Raw genomic sequence first — 21,683 nt, 5'->3', positions numbered from 1 at the left:
CCTGGCTGGCTCGGGGCACTGACTGTAAGTACAGGCATACGGCGGCTTTCCCCTCGAGGTTGCTGGCTCCAATCCTGCACTAATAGGCCGCTTGGGGATGAGTTTGGGGGAGGGTGTCTCAGTCTAGTCCTAGTCCCTTTGTCTCAGCAGCCTGGAGACCATTGGCCCTCTTGGGCAGCCTCCTGGAGAAGGGGATCCAGAGAGGGGCCCTGCGCTGCTGGGGCACCGACCCGGCACCGCGTGCTCATGCCCGGGAAGATGGCGATTCTCCGGGAGACGCCGAGCAGCTGGTTTGCATTAGCAGCCCCACCACACCCCGCACACGCAACACGTTCCACAAAGGAAAGTCATTTGGGCATGTTTACACGATTGCACTAATCCCCATTGGTGCATTGTTTAAAGAAACTTGTTTTCAGCTCATCTGCTGTCAAACAGCCCTAAATAATCCAGGCCGCTCGCCGTGATGGACGCCTGGATTCCGGCCGAGCTCCTGCGCCCGTCCCGGGACCTCACCAGCCGTTTCTTTCCATTTGCCTCCTTAGGAAGTGAGCCCATGTCCCAGAAAGGGGCGACAGGGTGTAGCCAGAAGGGCCAACGCCCGGGCAGCTGCAGGCAGAGGGGTGTGGCTGAGGGTGTCCGGGGTGGGGGGTGTCAGTGTGGGACGTCCAATCCTCCAGGGGGAATCTATCGGGAGAGGGATTTTAGGGTCTGTTAGGAGCAGGTCAGCTCCCCTGCCAGGAACCGGTCGAACGCCATGGCCACACCAAACTGCACCCTGCACGTCGCGCCAGGCCCGAGTTCCCAGAGCGCTGCGACCAAGCCTCGGACGCGTGGGCTTGGGCTGAGCAAGGGCCATGCAGAGCTCAGCCATTGGCACCTGAAGCCTGGCAAAGCTAGGAGCCCGACGGGAGCCGAGATCGGAGCCAGGCTCTATCTTCTACTCAGGATTCGAATACCTGGGGGGTGTCTAGCCCCTAGACACCACGGTGAGGGGCGCCCGCCAGAGCGATTGGGGTGGCGAGTCTCCAGCAGGCTGCAGCCCTTGGCACGGACCCAGGAGCTGGGGGGGGTCTGGCCTGTGGGTAGCAGGTGCAGCAGCGCCCCGCGTAGGGGCCACGGGCCAGAGAAGAGGGGTGTGGCCGCAGCCCCTCCCTGCCCAGCACTGGAGCTGTGGCTGTAGGCAAGAGCTGCCGCCAGGAGACACCTGCAAAGCCGGGCTGAAAACCTGGGCCCGATCCGGAGGGTCCTTGCGCCTCTTTACCCCTCTCCTTACCCAGGCATCGATGACTCCCGGGGAGGTGTGGCTGGATCCTCAGCCAGTGCCCTGGGTTCGAGGAGTCCAGCCGGGGAGGGGGCCACCGTGCTGTCCCCCCAGGCAGCCCCTCAGCCAGCAGGTCCCCCCCCGCATGGGTCCAGTCTAGCCCTTGGGGTTTGGCTCAAGGACATGGCAAGCGTCACACTTGGCCGCCTGCCTGTGTGGGCAGAGACCTTCCGTCTGCAGGGGCTGGACCCCTCCCCCGCGCGCCCGCTAGCTCTAGCGTGGGCTGGGGGCTGGGGCGCGACTGACACAACCCAGGCCCGGGTGCTCGAGAGCAGCAGGGCTCTGGCGTGGGACCCGTCCATGGACCCAGAGCAGTGGTGCCGGGCGCTGCTCGGGCCAAGCCCAGCTCCCTGCGATTGCACTAGGCCAGGCCCAGCAGGGGAGGGGAAGAGAACCCAGGTCCTACCCTGCTCTGGTTCCCAAGCCCCATGGCCTGTGACCCGGCTTCCCGCAGGCTCTTCGCTGGAGGAGGGCAGCTGCTTCACGCCTCTGGTCTGCTGGGCTCAACCGCAATAACCTGGTACCAGCTGGGAGGCTCAGGGAGCCCTGTTGCAGCATCTGGGGTCCGCCACCGACTCTCCTGGCGTGGTCCAGGACCAGCCCCGGCGGGGCTGACCAGTTAACGTGCTGGAGAGCGCTGCCTGCGCTTTCACAAGGCCTTTAAAACTCCTTATGAACATCCATTGGCAAAGTCCTGTGACCTAGGAAGTCACGTATAAGGACTGATGGGGAAACCGAGGCAGAGAGCAGGCTAGTGACTTGCCCAAGACCATGCAGTCATTGGGAGAGCCCGGAGCTCAATCCAAGCTAAAGGGCTGGATAAGAGGATGGAGAGAAACTAACTGGGTAGAAATCTTTGCTGGCTCCCCGAATTTGTCCCCATTTTAAAATCCCATTCAGGAACCTGGGGAAATTAATCCGCATTAGGGTAGGGTTCGAATTTAAACGGCTAGAGCAAATCCAGAATAGCTCCCCATGTGGACACACTCATGCTGCAGACCGAGTGCCTTTTTCTGGTTTAGCTTAACCTGCTTCTGTAATCAGCGTCTCGTTACAGGGAGCGATTCTGCTCAATTTCCCCATGTAGACAAGCCCTAGGCTACATCCTGCAAACCCTCCCTCTTCAATCAGTTTCATTAAGTGGGTTTTTAATCTGCAGCTGTGAGGTTTCAGTTTTGACCCCAGTCTTGTAAATCTGTCCTTGAACAGAGTCAAACTCGGGCGGGCAGTAAGACCCCAGTGTCCCTTTACAGGGCAATCCAGGGCTCATCAGGTCCTGCTGCGCCCAGCAGCCCCCCCTCCATGTCTCTCAAAGCCAATGATCTGATAGTGGCAGGCTGGGTTGGCGCTGGAAGCTGCTTTCCTGGGGAGAGCTCTGTTCTGAAGGCCGCTTGTGACGTTATTGATATAATCTGGGACCATATAGATCATTGTTGCAACCAAGGTCCTGTAGTGGCACGCAAATCTTGTATAAAGGGGGTCAAATGGGGTGTCTAAGACAAGGTTATGGTTTACTGGTTATGATTATGCTGTCTATATGTGTGTATCAATTTTGTAGTTGAAGTTATGAATATTGGCTCTATACTGTCTGTATTTCAAACTTATGCTATGCTGCTGGGTGACATCCCAGACAAACTGGTGTTAGCTCTGCCTAGCCTGCTTGATGGCCCATTAAGGACCATCAGCTATACAATGGACCCATTGAGAGAAGGCAGATATGCCTTGTAACTCAGCAAAGTATGCAGGGACTGGCCCATGTGACTCCAGACTCCATTTTGCTGTAATTTTCCACAGTAAGAACAAAGAGGTGTTCTTACACCTAGAAAAGACTATATAAGGCTGATGCCTCATCTCCATCTTGTCTTCAATCCTGCTTCATACCTCTGGAGGAACTTTGCTACAAGCTGAAGCTTTGAACAAAGGACTGAGGACCCATCCCAGCGGGGGATGTATTCCAGAGACTTGATTTGAACCTGCAGTTTATTCCATCGCTGCTGCAAGCCTGAACCAAGAACTTTGCCATTACTGTATGTAATTGATTCCATTTAACCAATTCTAACTCTCATCTCTATCTTTTTCCTTTTATGAATAAACCTTTAGATTTTAGATTCTAAAGGATTGGCAACAGCGTGATTTGTGGGTAAGATCTGATTTGTATATTGACCTGGGTCTGGGGCTTGGTCCTTTGGGATCAGGAGAACCTTTTTCTTTTACTGGGGTATTGGTTTTCATAACCATTTGTCCCCATAACGAGTGGTACTGGTGGTAATACTGGGAAACTGGAGTGTCTAAGGAGATTGCTTGTGAGACTTGCAGTTAGCCAGTGGGGTGAGACCGAAGTCCTCCTAGTCTGGCTGGTTTGGTTTGCCTTAGAGGTGGAAAAAACCCCAGCCTTGGGCTGTAACTGCCCTATTTGAGCAATTTGTCCTGAGTTGGCCCTCTCAGTTGGGTTCCGCCAGAACCGCATTGTCACACCGCTCTGCCGGATACATGAATCTTTCTGATCATCCTATGCCAATGAGTCTGAGCATCATATTCTGGCTGCCCCAGGCCCGGGCTGTCATTTCATAAACAAAGAGCCAAGAGATGCTTCCCGTCCGAACGATCGTATCATTGCAGACCGAGGAGGGAGGAGAACAGGAAAGTCGCGAGGGGAGAGAGCGCAGTGTGGGCGTCTCCTCTCTGCACCGAGCGAAGGCGCAGTGACAGCCTGGCTTTGCAGAGCCTTTCAAAGGGCCGTGTGCAGAACCCCAGCTGAGCTCCAGTGGTAGCCGACTCCTCCTGCAGGCCCGGGGTCTGCGGTAAATCAGGACTCCCCCTGCCGCACCCAGAGGGGTTACCCTGGGGCTGGAGAGCAGAACGGCGCCTGGGGAGGCCATTGGTTCTGTATCTTTGGAAGCAGCTTCTCCCCAAAGTGCAGGATCCCTGGCCCAGGGACCCGGTTTCTGGGCCATGACGCTGGTTCAGATTTTTCAGATCCTCGGTGGTGTTTAGAGGCCACATTGACCCAGGTTTTCCTACCATCACTGGCTCCCACCCTGCTCGGTGCACACCCCCGACACCGTCTGCACCTGCCGGATTCACTCCGCGCACCCTGGCCATGCAGCCACCTCTGGGCTGGAACAGAGCACGGCCACGCTGCACGGCTGCCTAGTGAAGAAGGAAGGAGGCTGCTGCATCCAAGTGCCCCGCAGGGGGAATTCCATGTGGGCACAAAGCAGCTGATTCCCGCTGGAGACGCAGCGCGACCACCTCTTCCTGACAAGGGTCCTCACACTGCCCCGCTGCCGCATCGCTCACAGCAGAGCCGGAGCTAAAGAGCCGGGGCTGGTTCATTCGAGATGCTGGGCAAAGGGGACAGAAAACGCTACCACCGTGCCAACTGTCCTGCCCGTTTCGAGGGGCCCCCGTGTCAGCCCGGACCCTGAGCTCATCCTGCACTTGGTGACCCTCCGTGGCTCAGCGATTGCAACACAGCAGGCCCCGTGGGGGCGGGAGTGGAGCCGGCTTTTGACCATATTCAGCCGCATCTGCCTTAAATTGAGCAGCATCTGCTTCCATTCATGCCGCCCCCCTTCCCCATCAGGAAGGTAAATAAATCCTGTTGCTGTTGTAATAAATCCTTCCAGGAAAGGCAGGGGCTGAATCCAGCCAGGTGCCGCGTGTGCCCAGGGACGCCGCCCCGCGCCATGCCCCATTGAAGTCAGGGGGAGAAACAGCCCCTCTGGAGCCAGAAGGGAGCAGATTGTGGGCAGGAGGGTGGGCAGCGGCTGAGGGCTGGACAAAATGGATTTTTCAAAAAAATGGGCAAAGTTGTTTGAGGTCAAAACAAAAACAACATTTTTTAACAAAGCAAAACATTTTCAACCCCTTTTGGCTCAAGGGAAACATTTTGTTTACAAGTTGAGCATTTAAAAATGATTCAAGGGAATTTTGAAATGAAAAGTTTTTGAATAAAAAAATCGAAACACTTCCATTTGTTCGAATCGGGGGGGGGGGGGGGGGGGTTTCCAACCTAAACGATTTGGCGGGTTCGACATGAAGCCGTGAAATATTTCAGAGTCACCGAAGCTGCATTTTTCCCCAGAAAAAAAAATGTTGTTCAACAAATTTCGCACAGCTGCAGCTGCAAAGGCAGCCGCAATTTGACCACAACCCCACGTGTCTGCCCCGGGACGATCCTGTGAAATAACAGCCCTGCCCTGGCGTCTCAAAGCCCAACTTCCCGGGCCTAGTTCTGAGCTGCCATACTTGGGCGAAAGGCCGCTGGCAGCCGGCTCAGAAACAGGCTTCGCGTCTCTCGCAGGGCGAACGCCCCTGAGCAGGAGGGGTTTGAAATCCAGGCCTGGAACTTCTACCTGTGCAAAGAGCGGGTGACCTATGACCCCAGCTCCAAATCCCCACCCGGGAATGTCAGGGAAAGGACACAAAGTGGGACTGAGGGGCAGTGGGGTTAATGGTTAGAGCAGAGCGGACCGGGGGTCTGGATGCCTGGGTTCTATTCTCTACTCTGGCATGGATTCATCCTGTTCATTAAGCAAGACTCTTAATTCCCTGTGCCCAGCTCTAAACCGCAGCCGATCAGCACCGGGGATTTCCCTGGGCACGTGGGGGGTCAGAACTGATGAGCGGCATTTGAAAAGTGCTCACAGCTCCTCAGGGCCGGCTCCGGCTTTCTGGCCGCCCCAAGCAAAAAAAAACCCTGCGGCGCGGCCAGAGCCAGAGTGCAGGGCGACTCCCTGCGCTGCAGATGTGCCCCGGCTAGAGGGGAGAGAGAGAGAAGGGGGGTGTCCAGGGCTTCAGCGGGGCGCTCGCCACGCGGCCCCTCCCGCTGTGCCCGTCTGGGTGCTGCCGCTATGCACATCGATACGACGAACAACAGGGGTTTAGAGCGATTTCCAAAGCCAAATCTACCTGGGAGCTAGACCCCAAGGTCAGGCAAGGGGCCTTGATGGAGCAAACGCCAGGCATTGGGCTGGCCCCTCCCTGGGCCCCCACCAGCCCGGCTGGGTCCCACAGGCAGGGACCGGCGCTTTGATTCCAGCAGCCACCTCTGGAGTCTCCCACCCTTCCCTCAGTGTTTGTGCAGCTGAACTTCGGGGCCCACAACCGGGGTCCCCGCGTCTGAGAACGCGCTGCTCAGGGAGCAAAGACCTGCTGTGGCTGCTGGCGAGAGACGGTCGTTAATGCCCCAGCGAGGGATCCCCATTCGCTGAGGAGCCCCCGTCTCCGGGGCTGGTCCAGGCGCTCACAGGATAGAAACCAGGCTCAGGGATCAGGTGCCCGAACGTCTCGTGGCGAGGATGCAGCACCTCATTAGCGCAGCTCCGATTCCCCAGCAGCCCCGTCTGGAATTCGTCAGCCTGGCGCGGCCCCACCACGAACGGCCCAGGGCCCTGGGCTGCCAATCGCTTTGGAGGGAGGTCGATGCTGAAAGTCGTCATCTGGCTCACGGCTGGAGAATGTGAGGAATCCAGGCTGAAGGCTGAGCCCTGGCCCCCTTTTGAGATGACGCCTGCCGGGAGAGGCTGAGTGCAGCAGCTGGGAGCTTCCCCCGGCCCACGCCTTGCCTCCTGCTGTGGGCGGCTGGCACTGCAGGAGCAAGGAGCGCAGCTGCTGACTCACTGGGTGACTTTGGGAAAGTTGTTCCTGGCTCCGTGCCTCAGTTTCCCCATCCCCACAATGGGATCAGGCATCCCCCTGAAAAGTGCTTTGCGATCCTGGGACCAGTGGTGCTTGAGAAGAGCCACTTACAGTGATTATTGCTTATCTAACCTTAGTGAAAGCCAAACCCCGACGGCTCTCCCTTTCGGCTGCCCCTGGGGGCGCCAGGACCCCTGGACAGCTCCCACCTGGGGCCACGCCATAATCCTTGCCCGCCTCCCCTCCCCCAGCGTCCCCAGCTCTCCGGGTGCTGATGACAAGGGGCAAGCGGCTGCCTAAGGAGGCTGCTGTTGTTTAGAGCAGGACGATCTTGCTAATCTCCTCACAGCCTTGATCATAAACCGGGATTAGTTCAAATGCTGCCTCAGGGCTGAAGTATCCCCAGATCCATTAGGCCAGGCACCCACGTGGCCTCTGTGAGCGACCACAGCCTGGCTGGGACCACACGGGCACATGCAGGCAGGTCAAAACATGGCACCCTCCTGTGCTGCATTTCCCATCTTAATCTGCACACCCCAACGTGCCAGCCCGGGCATGGGGCACCGACCCCAGCCAAGCATCCACACCCCAACGTGCCAGCCCGGGCCTGGGGCACCGACCCCAGGCCAGCGTCCACACCCCAACATGCCAGCCTGGACATGGGGCACTAACCCCAGCCCAGCGTCCACTTGCCAACATGCCAGCCTGAGCCCAGGGCACCGACCACAGCCGAGCGTCCACTTGCCGATGTGCCAGCCTGGGCATGGGGCACCGACCCCATCCCAGCGTCCCCAACGTGCCAGCCCGGGCCTGGGGCACCGACCACAGCCCAGCATCCATGTGCCAACGTGCCAGCCTGGGTAGGAGGCACCGACCCCAGCTGAGCGTCCACACCCCAATGTGTCAGCCTGGGCATGAGGCACCAACCCCAGCCAAGTGTCCACAGCCCAACGTGCCAGCCCAGGCATGGGGCACCGACCCCAGCCCAGCGTCCACACCCCAACATGCCAGCCTGGGCATGGGGCACCGACCCCAGCCCAGCGTCCACACCCCAACATGCCAGCCCAGGCATGGGGCACTGACCCCAGCCTAGCGTCCACACCCCAACGTGCCAGCCCAGGCATGGGGCACTGACCCCAGCCCAGCGTCCACACCCCAACGTGCCAGCCCAGGCATGGGGCACCGACCCCAGCCCAGCGTCCACACCCCAACATGCCAGCCCAGGCATGGGGCACTGACCCCAGCCTAGCGTCCACACCCCAACGTGCCAGCCCAGGCATGGGGCACTGACCCCAGCCCAGCGTCCACACCCCAACGTGCCAGCCCAGGCATGGGGCACCGACCCCAGCCCAGCGTCCACACCCCAACATGCCAGCCCAGGCATGGGGCACTGACCCCAGCCCAGCGTCCACACCCCAACATGCCAGCCTGGGCATGGGGCACCGACCCCAGCCTAGCGTCCACACCCCAACATGCCAGCCCAGGCATGGGGCACTGACCCCAGCCTAGCGTCCACACCCCAACGTGCCAGCCCGGGCAAGGGGCACCGACCACAGCCTAGTGTTCACGTGCCAATGTGCCAGCCCAGGGCACGGGGCACCGACCCCAGGACAGCGTCCATGCGCCAACGTTCCAGCCCGGGGCACGGGTGCTCCTCTCCTGATTTTCAGAGGTCATGTATCTAACTCCATGTGTCTGTCTTGATGCTGATGCTCTGTGGTTCATGTCCAGTCCCCTGTAACTGACTAAATCTCCATGACTTTTTGGAATAAGGTCCCAAGCATCACAGGACAGGCAGGGCATGGGCATTTCCTTTCAGCTCGGGGAATCAGCCTGAACGTCCCGCTTCGGCTCAGAGCTGGGAGCCCGCTGGCCGTATTCTCCACGGACGGACAGTCACTGTTCGGTTTCGGCTCACGTTGGTGCCTTTTCGCTGGCTTCCATCCTGCCTTCCAGCTCTGAGCTGACACCAGTTGCTTCATTTTCACTCCAGGTGTCAGTCTGGCATCCGCCCCAGGGGGTTTGCATCGGCATCGCGAGTACAGTCCTAGCTCAGGGCCCACCGCGCAAGGAGCTGTACAAAGACCCCGCGCAAAGGGAGCCCTACCCAGGGAGCTCAGTCTTGGTCTAGGACAAGACACACGAGGGGGTGAAAGAGACGGGGGGGCAGCAGTAGCACTAGCAGGTTTTTGCACCCCAAGCAGTGGGCTGAGGTCCCCACTGGCCCGGCCATCGTCAGAGCCGAGTGTCGCTTTGCGTCTGCTGGGGGAGCCAGTGGGGAAGGGACAATTCTCCGTTCTCTACCTCATGTCTGGCCCCAGGCCCGGCGAGCGGGATGACGGGTGAGTACCCAGGGTCCTGCGTGTACACGCCAAAGTGCTGGAATCCTTGTGGAAAATGGGAGTTCGTCTGCTAGGCGCGGCAGCACTGAGCATGTCGGAGAGTCCCAGACCCCGCCCAGGTGGGTTTCTAGCTCTGCCTTGGAGGCGAAGAGGGGAGAGGAACCCAGAGTGTACCAGACTTTGTGGGATGTTCTGCATTTTGACTGTTGACCAGAGACGGGGACAGCCCCCCGCATGGAGCCTCAGGGAGAGCTGCTGGGTTGGAAGTGCGGAGAACACGGGGTCCCCTCTCCTGAGCACTGCATGTATTTCCTTCACTTCACAGCTCCTGTTTACGAGCACGAGCCCACACATGAGGATCAGCCACCACCCCCCTGTACAAGGACAAGGCGATTGCACAACGTCCCTCCAAGCAGAGCCTTTCAGCCGGAGCATGCCAGAGATAGGTGCTGTGGTCAGGCTCTATCTAATCACCACACCACATGCTGCTCTGAGACCCTGCAGTAGAGCCCAGGATTTCTGAGCTCCAGGATTTTATTGATGTCTAGCAAATAGGCGCTCACCCCACTTGGCAACGCATGTTGTAAGTCACCCCTGAGGGCTGGCCCCCAGCAAGGCTGGCAAATACTCTGTAATTCACGTGGTAACAGTCCAAGCTGGGAAGTTGAAGTTGAAGGTGATGCTGGGGGGTGCGTGTCATGGCTGTGTGTGATAGCCTTTGTTTTTCTAATTTTCTTTAACAAGAAACGGATTGAATTCTCCCAGTGAGAAAACAGCCCTACCCACGGAGTCTCCAGTTCAAAACCTTTATCCTCCGTCAATTGCGGGGAGTCACGCAACAGAACGCGGGGTTCCACGTTTCAGCCGTTTGTCCCCCCGTCTGCGTGCGGCTGCCACCCCCGACAGTGCACGGCGTGGAGGGCCCACTCCTGCTCTGTCATCGGAACTGCAGGCTGAGCGGGCGCGTAGCACATTGTCACACTGAGTCACGTCTATCCCCGTCCAGCATCCTAGCCCGTCGTTCACCTGGCCCCCAGGGCACGAGCTGACTTGCTCCCCGCATACACCTCCAGCCAGCAGCGGCTCCACCTGAAGGATCTGGCTACGAAGTCGGGCCGGGACCGGAGGCTCTTAATTAGCATTTACTCGGGAAAGCTCATTTGGAGAGAATGCCTGGCCCCGATTTTCCCCTGCCCGGCACCTGGCCCCAGGGCAAAGGAAGTGATTTTCTGGTTCACTAGTGCCATGTGCTCTCTGAGCCCTGCGTCTTGTGCAGTCTTTGGGACCAGGCAATGGAGAAGCAGGCCCCAGACGTCTGAACCAGAGACTGGCCCAAGCCACAAATCTCTGAACCAGATTTTGACCATCCCAAAATGCAGCTGCAGAGATCAGAGGGGCTTTGTCTCAGCCCGTTGGGGAGACAGGGGCCAGTGCAGAGCCTGGCAGGGAGTTAGAGAGGAGAAGGACCTCGCGGGTCCTCCAAGCCATCTCCATGGCCGGACTGAACCCGAGAGAACGTCGCGAAATCCAGATCCAGCTGCATTCCGATCCAGGCGATTAGCTCACCACCGGCTGTGCTCCTCACGGCCTCTCGTGTTCCCATCCCACCCTGCTCTCCCCCAGTTCAGTGCAGCTGCAGATCACCACAATCAGCTTCTGCTTTCACACACGCAACTGGTACAATCCACCCAGCCAAGCACAGGCCTGCCTCCAGCCTGGGTCCACGTTCGAGCGGATGCTGACACAGAGCCCAAGATGGCGGGGGCAGGGGGGGTGTAGCTCAGTGCATGCACCCGGGGGATTCTCTGCCAGCCCCTTGCAGCCTTAGGGCCCCTGGAACAGGAGGTGAAGCCCCACCCCGGTCTCTCTCCATTTCTACCCCCAGCCTCCATGCTGGCCCTCCGCACCATCTCAGCACTGCCAGTGCAAGGCCCTGCAGCTCCGTGACACCTGGAAACATCCTCCTCCGGACCAGCAGTTCTGCCCCTCGCATCACTGACTTTGCAACGCTCCCCTGGAAATACGTGGGGCCTGATCCTCCTCTGCCTCACCCCCTGCGACCCACTCACCTTCCATGGAGCTGAAACTCCACCCCACGGCTAGCCCAGCTGAACCCCATCAGCCCTCTCCCCTGCCCTGGAACCGCACTGAGGGGCCCCCGACCCCCTCAACTGCTCCCACTTCTCCAGGAGTTCCCTGATTGCCAGGACCTGTGGCCACACTACATGTGCACTGGGCCAGCAAATCCGAACCGAAACCGGATCCCCTACAAAGAAACGGCAGGAGGAACTATGCTGATTATTTTCTGCTAAGCAATGGAAACAAATTTCAGCCATTGCTCCTTGGGCCTCCGGCTCAGATTAATCCAGCAGAAAATCCTATGGCACGGAGCAGCAGTTCTCAACCGGGGGCCGCAGCCCACTGCGGGTCTGTGAGCTGTTTCAGGGGGTCCACCAAGCAGGGCTGCTCGGAGCCTTGAACCTCAGCACCCCCGCAGGGCTCCCGAACCCCCCTCCAGCCCCATGGGGCAGGCTCCTGGAGTCCCCCCTTCCTCCCCCCCCCCCCGCTGGGCCGTGGCATTTCTATAGCATGTTGGGGGGCCTCTTAAGGAGAAAGGTTGAGAACCCCATCTCTGGCAGACGCATTCCCCCCCAACCGTTCACAAAGGTGCTGCTGAGTCAGACAAACGGCGCAGTGACCCGGCAGGGGCTAACTTAACCCATTGCTGTGGGAGACTCCTAGACCCCAGGGTTTGAGGCAGAACGAAGGGGCCGGTTAAGTTTTTCCTCTCTCATAACATTGTGTTACAGGCTAACCAGGTCATCTGAAGCCCGCGGGATGTTAACCAGGTCATCTGAACCCTGCGGGATGTTAACCAAGTTATCTGAACCCTTAGGGATGTTAACCAGGTCATCTGAACCCCGCGGGATGTTAACCAGGTCATCTGAACTCTGTGGGATGTTAACCAAGTTATCTGAACCCTTAGGGATGTTAACCAGGTCATTTGAACCCCGCGGGATGTTAACCGGGTCATCTGATCCCCGCGGGATGTTAACCGGGTCATCTGAACCCTGCGGGATGTTAACCGGGTTATCTGAACCCCGTGGGATGTTAACCAGGTCATCTGAACCCTGCGGGATGTTAACCGGGTCATCTGAACCCTTAGGGATGTTAACCGGGTTATCTGAACCCCGCGGGATGTTAACCGGGTCATCTGAACCCCGTGGGATGTTAACCAGGTCATCTGAACCCTGCGGGATGTTAACCGGGTCATCTGAACCCTTAGGGATGTTAACCGGGTTATCTGAACCCCGCGGGATGTTAACCGGGTCATCTGAATCCCGCGGGATGTTAAAGGGAAGCTGAAAAGCTGCTCCGTGTATTAGTCTAAGCAGAGCACCGATAATGGGTAAAATACAGGTACTGCAAAACTGGAAACCCAACAATCAAAGAGCGGAGCACGGCCGGCGTGAGCTTGGCCAGCCTGGAAAGAATTGTACAGAGACACTCCAGACAAATTCTCCGAGATGAGGGGTGCTTTCCTGGAAGTATTTGAATGACACCCCCCCACCCCCTCTTCTCTACCTACTAGGGGTTGCCATATTTAAACAGTGAAAAAAGAGGACACTCCTCGGGGGCCCCAGACCCGCCCCAACTCCGCCCCTTCCCCGCCCCCATCCCAACTCCACCCCTTCCCCGGCCCTGCCCCAACTCTGCCCCTTCCCCGCCCCCATTCCAACCCCTTCCCCAAAGTCCCCGCCCCAACTCTGCCCCCTCCCCTGAGCACCCCGCATTCCCCCTCCTCCCTCCCGCCCCCCGGGTTCCGGCTGCTGCTGCGCTGGGGAAATTGCTTCGGCCCCCGCCGCGGTGGAGAGCGGCGGGAGCCGGGAAAGTTGGAGCCCGGGGAGGAGGCGGCTGCGCGCTCAGATGCCGCCACCGCCTCCGTGCCCCGGCAGATCGGGGGAGTTGTTAGTTTTGGCTTTGCTGCAGCCACTCGCACTCGGGGTCCCCTTACCATGCCTCCCTATTTTCCCAGACACGTTCGGCTTTTTGGAAATTCCTCCCGGACGGATGTGTCCGGGAAGATCCGGACATATGGTAACCCTACTACCTACTTCCTTCCTGTCCAGTTCTAGCCCCCTGCTCAGAATTTAGCTTCTCCTCTGTGTCTTATGTGACAGGATCCCTGAGGTTTATTATGGTTTCTCTGCTGTGCTAAGCTCTACGTCTGTTTACAGGTATTAACTGAGAAGTAGCATTATCAGAAGGTTTAACATCAGTATCAAAATTCTTATCTCAAAACTTAGCATTAATACAAAACTTTTTCTCTCAGATGGGTTTACAAGTGTCTTTATGACACCGTGCCCTCTGTTCAGACGGCCTGGTTTGAGGTTGGTTCGTTCATTTCCCGTGGTGTCCTTTGACTCTCTCCCATGTAATCAGTCACTGGCTTTTCTTTCTCTCCAGTGTCCCCTTCTGTGTGAGCTCTTCATTTAATCTAGTTTCTGGGATTTTGGTACTTCAGGGTCCGGCAAGAGAGGGGCCTGGGGGATCCTGCACATTGGCTGGCCCTTTGGGGAGCTGTCTCCAAGCCCAGGACTGTACATAGGCAAAAAATCCAGCTCCCTTTTTGGGGTTACCCTGTGTTCCCCCCTCCCAGCACTGAGTCCTGCCCCCTAGAGCAGGGGTTCTCAAACTGGGGCTCAGGACCCCTCAGGGGGTTGTGAGGTTATTATATGGGGGGGTCACGAGCTGTCAGCCTGCATCCCAAACCCCGCTTTGCCTCCAGCATTTATAATGGCGTTAAATATATTAACAAGTGGTTTTAATGTATAAGGGGGGTCGCACTCAGGAATATAACACAGGCGTCACCAGTACAAAAGTTTGAGACCCGCGGCCCTAGAGGGCTGTGATCTGTGCTCTCTGGGCTCGGTGTGTTTACCCTTTGATCAGAGGCATCTTTTCCCAGCAGCTTTCCCATCACTGCTCCCTGTGTCCCAGCAGCCTGGGGGGAAACGCCCCCCCTCTCTGTCAGTCGGCTCATTTACTTTCTCACAAACCACCACCTGGCCATTTCCTGGTCTCAACGCCTCTGTTATCACAGGCCTTGGAGCTGCATCTTGATTTAAAGAGACAGTTACTTCCCGAAAACTTCTCAGAAATAGCATCCTGCAAAACCGGGGCCTGGATTGGGGTAACCTCTGCCACCCCTTTCTCTGTCCTGGAGCAGTCAGCTGTGTGACGGCTCCCTGCCAGGAGGTCGGTTACACAGTTCCCCCTCAAAACCTGGGTCATGGGCTGAGTGCCTTGGTGCACAGTTGTTGACCCAGCCATTCTGCCCTGGGCATCCTCTCCCAAATGACCACTGAGGAGACATTCCTGTACCCCCACTATTCCTTCCCCCATTTCCTCCTCTGGGCCCCCCTCTAAGACACATCTCTGTGCTCCCTGAGAAGGAGTCCATCCCTTGTTCAGCTGCAGAACTCTGCCAGCTAACACCTGGGACAGTTTCCTTAGTCACTGACAACACCTCTCCTGCCCCTGCGGGAAAGGAGCTAGCCTCAGCCCCTCCCATACTTGGAAGCACCCTGCTTCCCTGGTGTTAGAGTCACAGGAATCCTCACCCACCTCAGTGGTTTCTGAGATTCCATCACCCTTGTCTGGGCTCCCCTCTAGGACACATTTCTCTCTGCTCCCTAGCGCGGGATCTGTCTCTGGTTCGGCTGCAAACTGCTGCAGCTAACAACTGGGTCAGTTCTCCCCCTGGCCGGCATTACACCCTCATCCCTTCCTGACATGGTGTTGCCTCCAGCTGCAGTGCAGGAGCTGGTCTCAACCACCCTCCCACCTGGAAGCCTGTGGCTTCCCCCTGCTGCAGAGGAATCAGGGAGATTCTCTCCCATTCCCTCAGCAGTTCGTGAGACCTTCCCCTTTCCCTCGGGGGTCCCAGCATAGACCTCCCTCCTGCTGCAGGCAAATACTTTAACCTGAGTGACACGGAAAAAATCATTACCAAGGAGCAGGACGACTAGGAGGTGTTCCATCACCCCCACAGTCACAACACTTTCCAACCCTTCCCACCCCACATGGATTTTAGCTATTGGTACGAGGAATCTGCTTTCGCCCACCCCACGATCTCTGCCATTTGGCCAGTAACACACTGGCCTTTGGGACCACGCTGCTTAACCAGAGAGATCTGGGCCCCTGTATCCCTCTGCCCCAAGTATTCCCTGCCATCAGTTTTGACAACCTTAATGTGCTCCACATCTGGTTCTGCAGAGGCTAACCTCACAGAACCAATATGACAGGTTTCGATTGCCTGGGGGGTTTCTGTGTTGAGACCAGCAGAGCTAACATGAGCTATTCTTTGCCTGCTTCCTCCCAGCACAGGGCAGTTATTGCTCAGGTGATCAGTGGAATTACACCGATAGCACCTTTTGGGTTCCTCTGTTTTCACAGGAGATGTGGGATGTGGGTTAGAGGAATGGTTTGGGGAGATGAGTACCCAGCCTCCCAGCCACCCTCCTTCTTGCTAGGAATAAAATGGGATCCTCCTTTCCCACTACCTTTAAACTCCCGTTTTGACGGTTTGCTTTCAATAGATGCCTGGGTCTGTTCAAAGGCAGCAGCTAGAGTCACCATCTCATCCCCAGACGTTACATCTTTGTCCCGTAGACACGGCTTTACAGCGGCCTAGGAAATGCTCTTGAGCCACAAGATCAAACAGTCCCTCAAAGCCTGTAACATCTTTGCCCCTCACCCACTTGCCCATCAAATCTTTCATTTTGTTCCCATATTCCCCATTACTCAGACCAATATCCCTCTTGAGATTCCTAAATGTAACTCTAGAGGTTTCAGGCGTAATCTGAAACCTTTGCAAAACAGTGGTTTTGAATTTACACTAGTCTAAAGCATCCTCAATAGGCATTTCATTGAATACATTTCGAGCTTTACCAGTTCATTTTGCACTCAGGGTAGGGACTTTCTCGGCATCAGGGATTTCATGCACTGCACACGGCCTTTCAACGGTGCTCAGATATTCAGCAACATCGTCTGCCTCATTGTATGCAGACAGAAATGGTCCCAATTGCGGATTTCAGAGTGATGGGAATCGCTGGGCTCTGGTTCTGCTTCTCTAGCAGGTCCAGCTGGTGTTTTAGCTTTCTCTCTCTCTCTCCTCCCACTCTCTTTCTTCCTGTTTCTCCTTTACCATCAGCTCTTTCAGTTCCAATAGTCTCTGGTGCTCGCTTTCTTTTTCTGCAACCTGCAGTCTTAAAAGCTCCAACTTCACAATGACTTCACAGCTTTCACTCATTTGCTTTTCTGTTTCTACTTCCTTCCCCCGATACAATCAAACAGAAAATAACAAACCGGTAGCCTCCTCCTGACCGTCCTTAGCCACCACACTTAAAGCCTCACTTAAAATCTTTACACTAGTGTATGAAGTGCAAATCTTGCTCAGTACAACAAGCTGTGTATTTCCCCCTGCTTGCTGCACCTCTGTAATGGGATCCCCGGGGTGTAGCCTGGGACTGTGGGACCGCTGTGCCCCCTGAACTCTCTCCAGCCTGCGCTGTCTCGCACAATGCCTTGCTAGTGAGCAGCACCAAACCCTCCAGGCGCTGTGATCATTCACCACAACAGCATGTGGAGCCCCACACCCAGCTAGATTGCATGAACGCTCCCAGAGCCACTCATGAATCACACAGAGAAAGGCAACAGAGCCAAATCCCCCCAGCTCCCAGCACGGTACCCCAGGAATATACCGCCTTGCGGTATTTATTAATTGGTTCGCCACTTCATCAATGGAAAGTGGATACTCACCCACCTTTGCAAACCTGAGCAGATTACCAAACACTTCAGGCAAACTCACTGGTAAAGATAAACAGTTAAACAAATGTATTGACGACCAAAGATAGATTTTAAGTTATATTAAGTGATAGCCAAAAAGTCAGAGTTAGTTACCAAAATAAAATAAAATGTTAGCACGCAGTCTAACCTCGCAACCCTGTTAGACTGGGCAACATCTAGATGAAGCCGTTTTTCTCACCCCACTGGATATTGCAGGTCGTAGTACACAGATTTCACCCTTGAAACCTGGGCCAGTCTCCTCTGTTGGAGTCTGAAGTCTTCTCAGTGTCCTTGTTGTGTGCAGCATAGATGGGGGCAGGAGAAAGGCCCAGCATGGGGCCCCGTGTTCTGTTTTATATCCTCAGTCCCATGTCTGGGGGACATTGCTGAGTCCCCAGGCAAGGCTGAGCAATTCGCGTGGTGTGGCTTCATGCAGGTGTCATTGAATTGTAACTCCCTTGCTGGACAATGGCTGGTGATGATTGTTTTGACACCTGCCTGGCATTGGTTACTTCCCTTATTTCCCTATATCTTTAGCTTCTATCTAACCTGATTCCCCAACTTCCTGCATGTTTTAGAGCCAACCATACCACACAATCTTATAACTTCATATGCACCAAAGATGTACAAATTCGACAGAACAATGGGTTTCAGCCGATCAGAACCTCTTCCCTGATACCTCACATGGCCTGCTTTATATGCAATATCAATTATATATAAATGAGGAATGTGGGGGTTACAGGATCCTCCCCCAAGGTTTAGAATGTCACATCTTATTTGAATATTTTTTCTTTACCTGGCTGGATTTTTATAAGCCAAATGTGTGTGTTTGTAAATTGTGTAATACCAATCATTGATTTGTATTTTAACCACTCATATTGTGTATAACTCAATGTTTAAACTATAGCTAAGGTTAGGTAGCACCTGGTTACGGCGTTATGAGCCGCTTCTGTGTATTTTGTTCTGCTTGTTTTTTCTCTCTGACTTTTTTTTAAAAGTAATAAAAAAGTTTATAGGAAAAAAAGTCCAGTGTGCAGGGCAGAGGCGTTAGAACAGTGCTAAGAGGAAACCGTCTCAGGCTGTGAAGTCTGGTGATGCTGTGGCACCATGCAGGGTTTCAGCCACAGAACTTTCAGTTGATGTTGTTTGAAAGATAAGGCTAGGGACACACACGCGTGCGAGCTGCAGCCCACCGCACCCGCTCGCTGTGTACATCCTGGAAACCCCAGCACCACCGCAGCTGGCTGGAGAGTCACACCATTCACAGAGACATGCAATGCACCTGCAGGGCGATGGGCTGACCGTGCTCACTCCTTTTCATCCGTGGGCTTCCCTAGAAGAGGAAGGATGGTCCAAGGATTTGGGAGCTGGTTTGGGAATCAAGAAAGTGGGGTTCAATTCCCAGCTCTGCCACAGACTTCCTATGTGCCCTTGGGCAAGTCACTTAATCTCCCTGTAAAATGGGGCAAATAGCCCTGCCCTGCCTCACAGAGGGGTTGTTAAAGCCTCTGAGGTGCTCAGATACTGTGCTGAGAGGCCAGATGAGTGCCTGAGCGCTCAGTGCCATTAGCCCCATTTTAGAGGTGGGGAAACTGAGGCACAGAGAGGGGCAATGACTTGGCTGTCATCCCACAGCCCATCTGAAGCTGAACTGGAGATGGAACCCGGCTTCTGCGACTTGTTGGCCCGTGTCTGAGTGTTTGGCATGAAGCCCCTCTGTACAGGAGCGTTTGGACACTGACATGGAGAGTGCTACACTAGAGCCACGGGGGATTATTACTGAAGAGGCCCGTGTATGATATGACTGGCTGATACACAAACAAAAAGGGATCAAGAAAGCAGGACAGCCCCCCCCCCCCCCCCCCCACGACCAACCTTCACCAGCAAGGAAATACCTCATGCTGGGACCCCTCTTCACTTCACCCAAACGCCCACCCGCCAATCTACACTGCCAGGGCCGGACCCACATCAGCACGAGGGACCGCCTGCCCCATTCACACAACACACGAGCCTCCCTCGCAACCTAACGCAAACCCTTACTCACAGTCTCGCTCACAGCAGCAAACATTCTGCTGACGCGTGAGCAGGTTACGGGTGCACCGAGGCAGGCAGGAGGATGATCCGGACTCCTGGGTTTCACTCCCGCCTCTACCATGAGCTTGGAGCAATGCATGCCCAGCCCCGTGCCTCAGTTTCCCCAGCTGTGCAGCAGGGATAAGGATACTGCCTTGTAAAATGTGTTGAGCTCCTTGCACGAAAGAGAGCCGGAGAAGGGCAGACGTGCTGCAAACGCCATCCCCTGACAAGTAAGCTGCCCTCTGCCCCCCACCTCCAATCCAGGCCAGCCTGAAGCAATCGCACGTGGCTAGCTGGGCATGGAGCCTTGTTGCCCATTGGGGATGCTGGAATTTGATTACTCCCAGGGATGGCACATGCTGCACATACTGGCCTTATTGGTAAGTTACATGCTGAGATTCCTGCGGCATCTTTAACCCCATCAATATTCATGGCAAAGGAATTCACTAGCCTGGAGCCTCACCAGAATTGTGCTCCACCAAGGGAGACCATTTCCCTGCTAAATCAGAGCGGGGCCAGAACCCAGGGCCCAAACCCCTCCCACCTCTGGGGCCTTGGAGAACTGGATCCAAATGATATTGCTCGAGTCCCTATTTTCTTTGCAGGGCTCGTCCCATCCCGACGCTCTGCAGTGCACCCAGGAGTCCTGTTGGCTCCGGGGCTGAACGCTAGGAATTCACTGTTTTCGTTCCGGATGCCAGGAGCTGCTCCAGCCTGGGAAAACACATGCCACAGAAAGGTCCCATCTTTCTCTGGGAAGTCTGCCTCCCATCCCCCGTCAGACTGTCGGGCTGGGAAGCGAGTTGTCTATGTTTGAAAGTGAATTACATGCAGGGGAAAGATTGACAGCTTGAGAGCATGGGGCAGAACACGCTGCCCCCCACACCCTGCCCCACTGCAGTGCCAGCGTCCCACACCAGCTGCTTCAGAGGAAGATGTAAGAACCCCTAGGAGCAGATGTGGGACAAACTGCAGTGCCTTCCCTCCCCCTGCCCCAACAGGTCTCACCCCGCGCTCTCCTACTGAGAGATCGGCTGAGATCCTGACGTACGACGTTCAATTAATTATGATCACTGTGGATAGTCTTCAGAGCCTTGGAAAGCACAGAGCCATTGAAATGTGGGGCTGGGAGGGACCTCAAGAGGCCACTGAGTCCAGCCCCCTGCGCTGAGCCAGGACCAAGTAACCTGGTCTTAAAAACCTCCAATGACGGGGACCCCACCATCTCCCTGCGGAGCCCGTTCCAGAGCTTCACTACCCTGACAGTTGGGAAGTTTTTCCTGAGATCTAACCTAGAACTCCCTTGCTGCAGACGAAGCCCATTGCTTCTTGTCCTGCCTTAAGGGGACATGGAGAACACTTGATCACCGTCTTCCCTATAACAGCCCTTAGCATGCTTGAAGACAGTTATCGGGTTGTTCCCCCACCACCACCATCGCCCCGGCCCCCAGTCTTTTCTCAAGACTAAACGTGCCCAGCTTTTGAATCTTTCCTCATAGCTCAGGGTTTCTAAACCTTTTCTCATTTGGGTTGCTTTCCTCTGGACTCTCTCCAATTTGTCCTCATCCTTCCTAAAGTGCAGCACCCAGAACTGGACGCAGTTCTCCAGCTGAGGCCTCACCAGTGCCGAGCAGAGCAGGACAATTACCTCCCAGGTCTTACCTATGGCAGGAGCCTGTTGTGCAACTGCCCCCGGTGTTGGCTCATTCAATTTGGGATCCACTCTAAGCCCCAGATCCGTCCAGCCATGCAACCCCCTTGCCAGTCACTGCCCATTCTGTAGTTGTGTGCCTGAGTTGTCCTTGCTAAGGGCACTTTGCACTTGTCGTCATGGAATTTCATTGTGTTGAATTCAGACCAATTATCTCATTTGTCAGGGTCATTTTGAATTCTAATCCTGTCTTCCAAAGTACCTCCCAGCTGGGTGTCATCTGCACGGCACACTCTCCACTCCATTAGCCAAGTCATTAATGAAAATACTGACTTGTCCCAGACTCAGGACTGACTGCTGCAGGACTCCACTATATCTGCCCTCCTAGGCTGATAGATTAGTTATCAATGGTTCACTTTGATTACAGTCTTTCAACCAATTGTGCCCCCACGTTATAGATATTTCTTGTAGCCTGTGTTTCCCTAGATTGCTTATGAGAATATCATGTGGGACTGGGTCAAAAGCCCTATAAAATCCAGACCTAGCACATCTACTGCTTCCCCCCAGCCACTAGGCCAGTGACCCTGTCGAAGAAGGAAACTAGGCTGCTCTGTCATGCTGTCTATTCCTTATAACTCTGTTATCCGCTAGATGATGACAAACTGATGGTTCACTATTTTATCCCAGTATCTTTCCAGACACTGACGTCAGGCGGACTGGTCCATAATTCCCCGGATTCTCTCTGGTCCCCTTTTAAAGGTAAGGATTGTGTTTGCCCTTCTCCAGTCCTCTGGGACCT

General features: G+C 55.7%; 1 protein-coding gene across 4 annotated transcripts in view; it reads right to left on the bottom strand.

Moving 5' to 3' along the window:
* Positions 1-21,683, bottom strand: part of TBXA2R (thromboxane A2 receptor) — a 64,930-nt gene that overhangs the window by 7,052 nt on the left and 36,195 nt on the right. The window contains exon 1 of one of the 4 annotated variants that reach the window (XM_065578446.1): positions 16,261-17,845. The exons of the other annotated variants lie outside the window; for them this stretch is intronic. The gene's annotated coding sequence lies outside the window, so the exon portion shown is untranslated. Of the gene's footprint in view, positions 1-16,260; positions 17,846-21,683 lie in introns of those variants that run through there. 4 annotated transcript variants of the gene reach the window in all.

The sequence above is a fragment of the Chrysemys picta genome, chromosome 25 (assembly GCF_011386835.1).
Source record: "Chrysemys picta bellii isolate R12L10 chromosome 25, ASM1138683v2, whole genome shotgun sequence".
Classification (NCBI taxonomy): Eukaryota; Metazoa; Chordata; order Testudines; family Emydidae; genus Chrysemys; species Chrysemys picta.
Note: the sequence above shows the minus strand (reverse complement) of the source record. Positions and strands in the feature narration are given on the sequence as shown.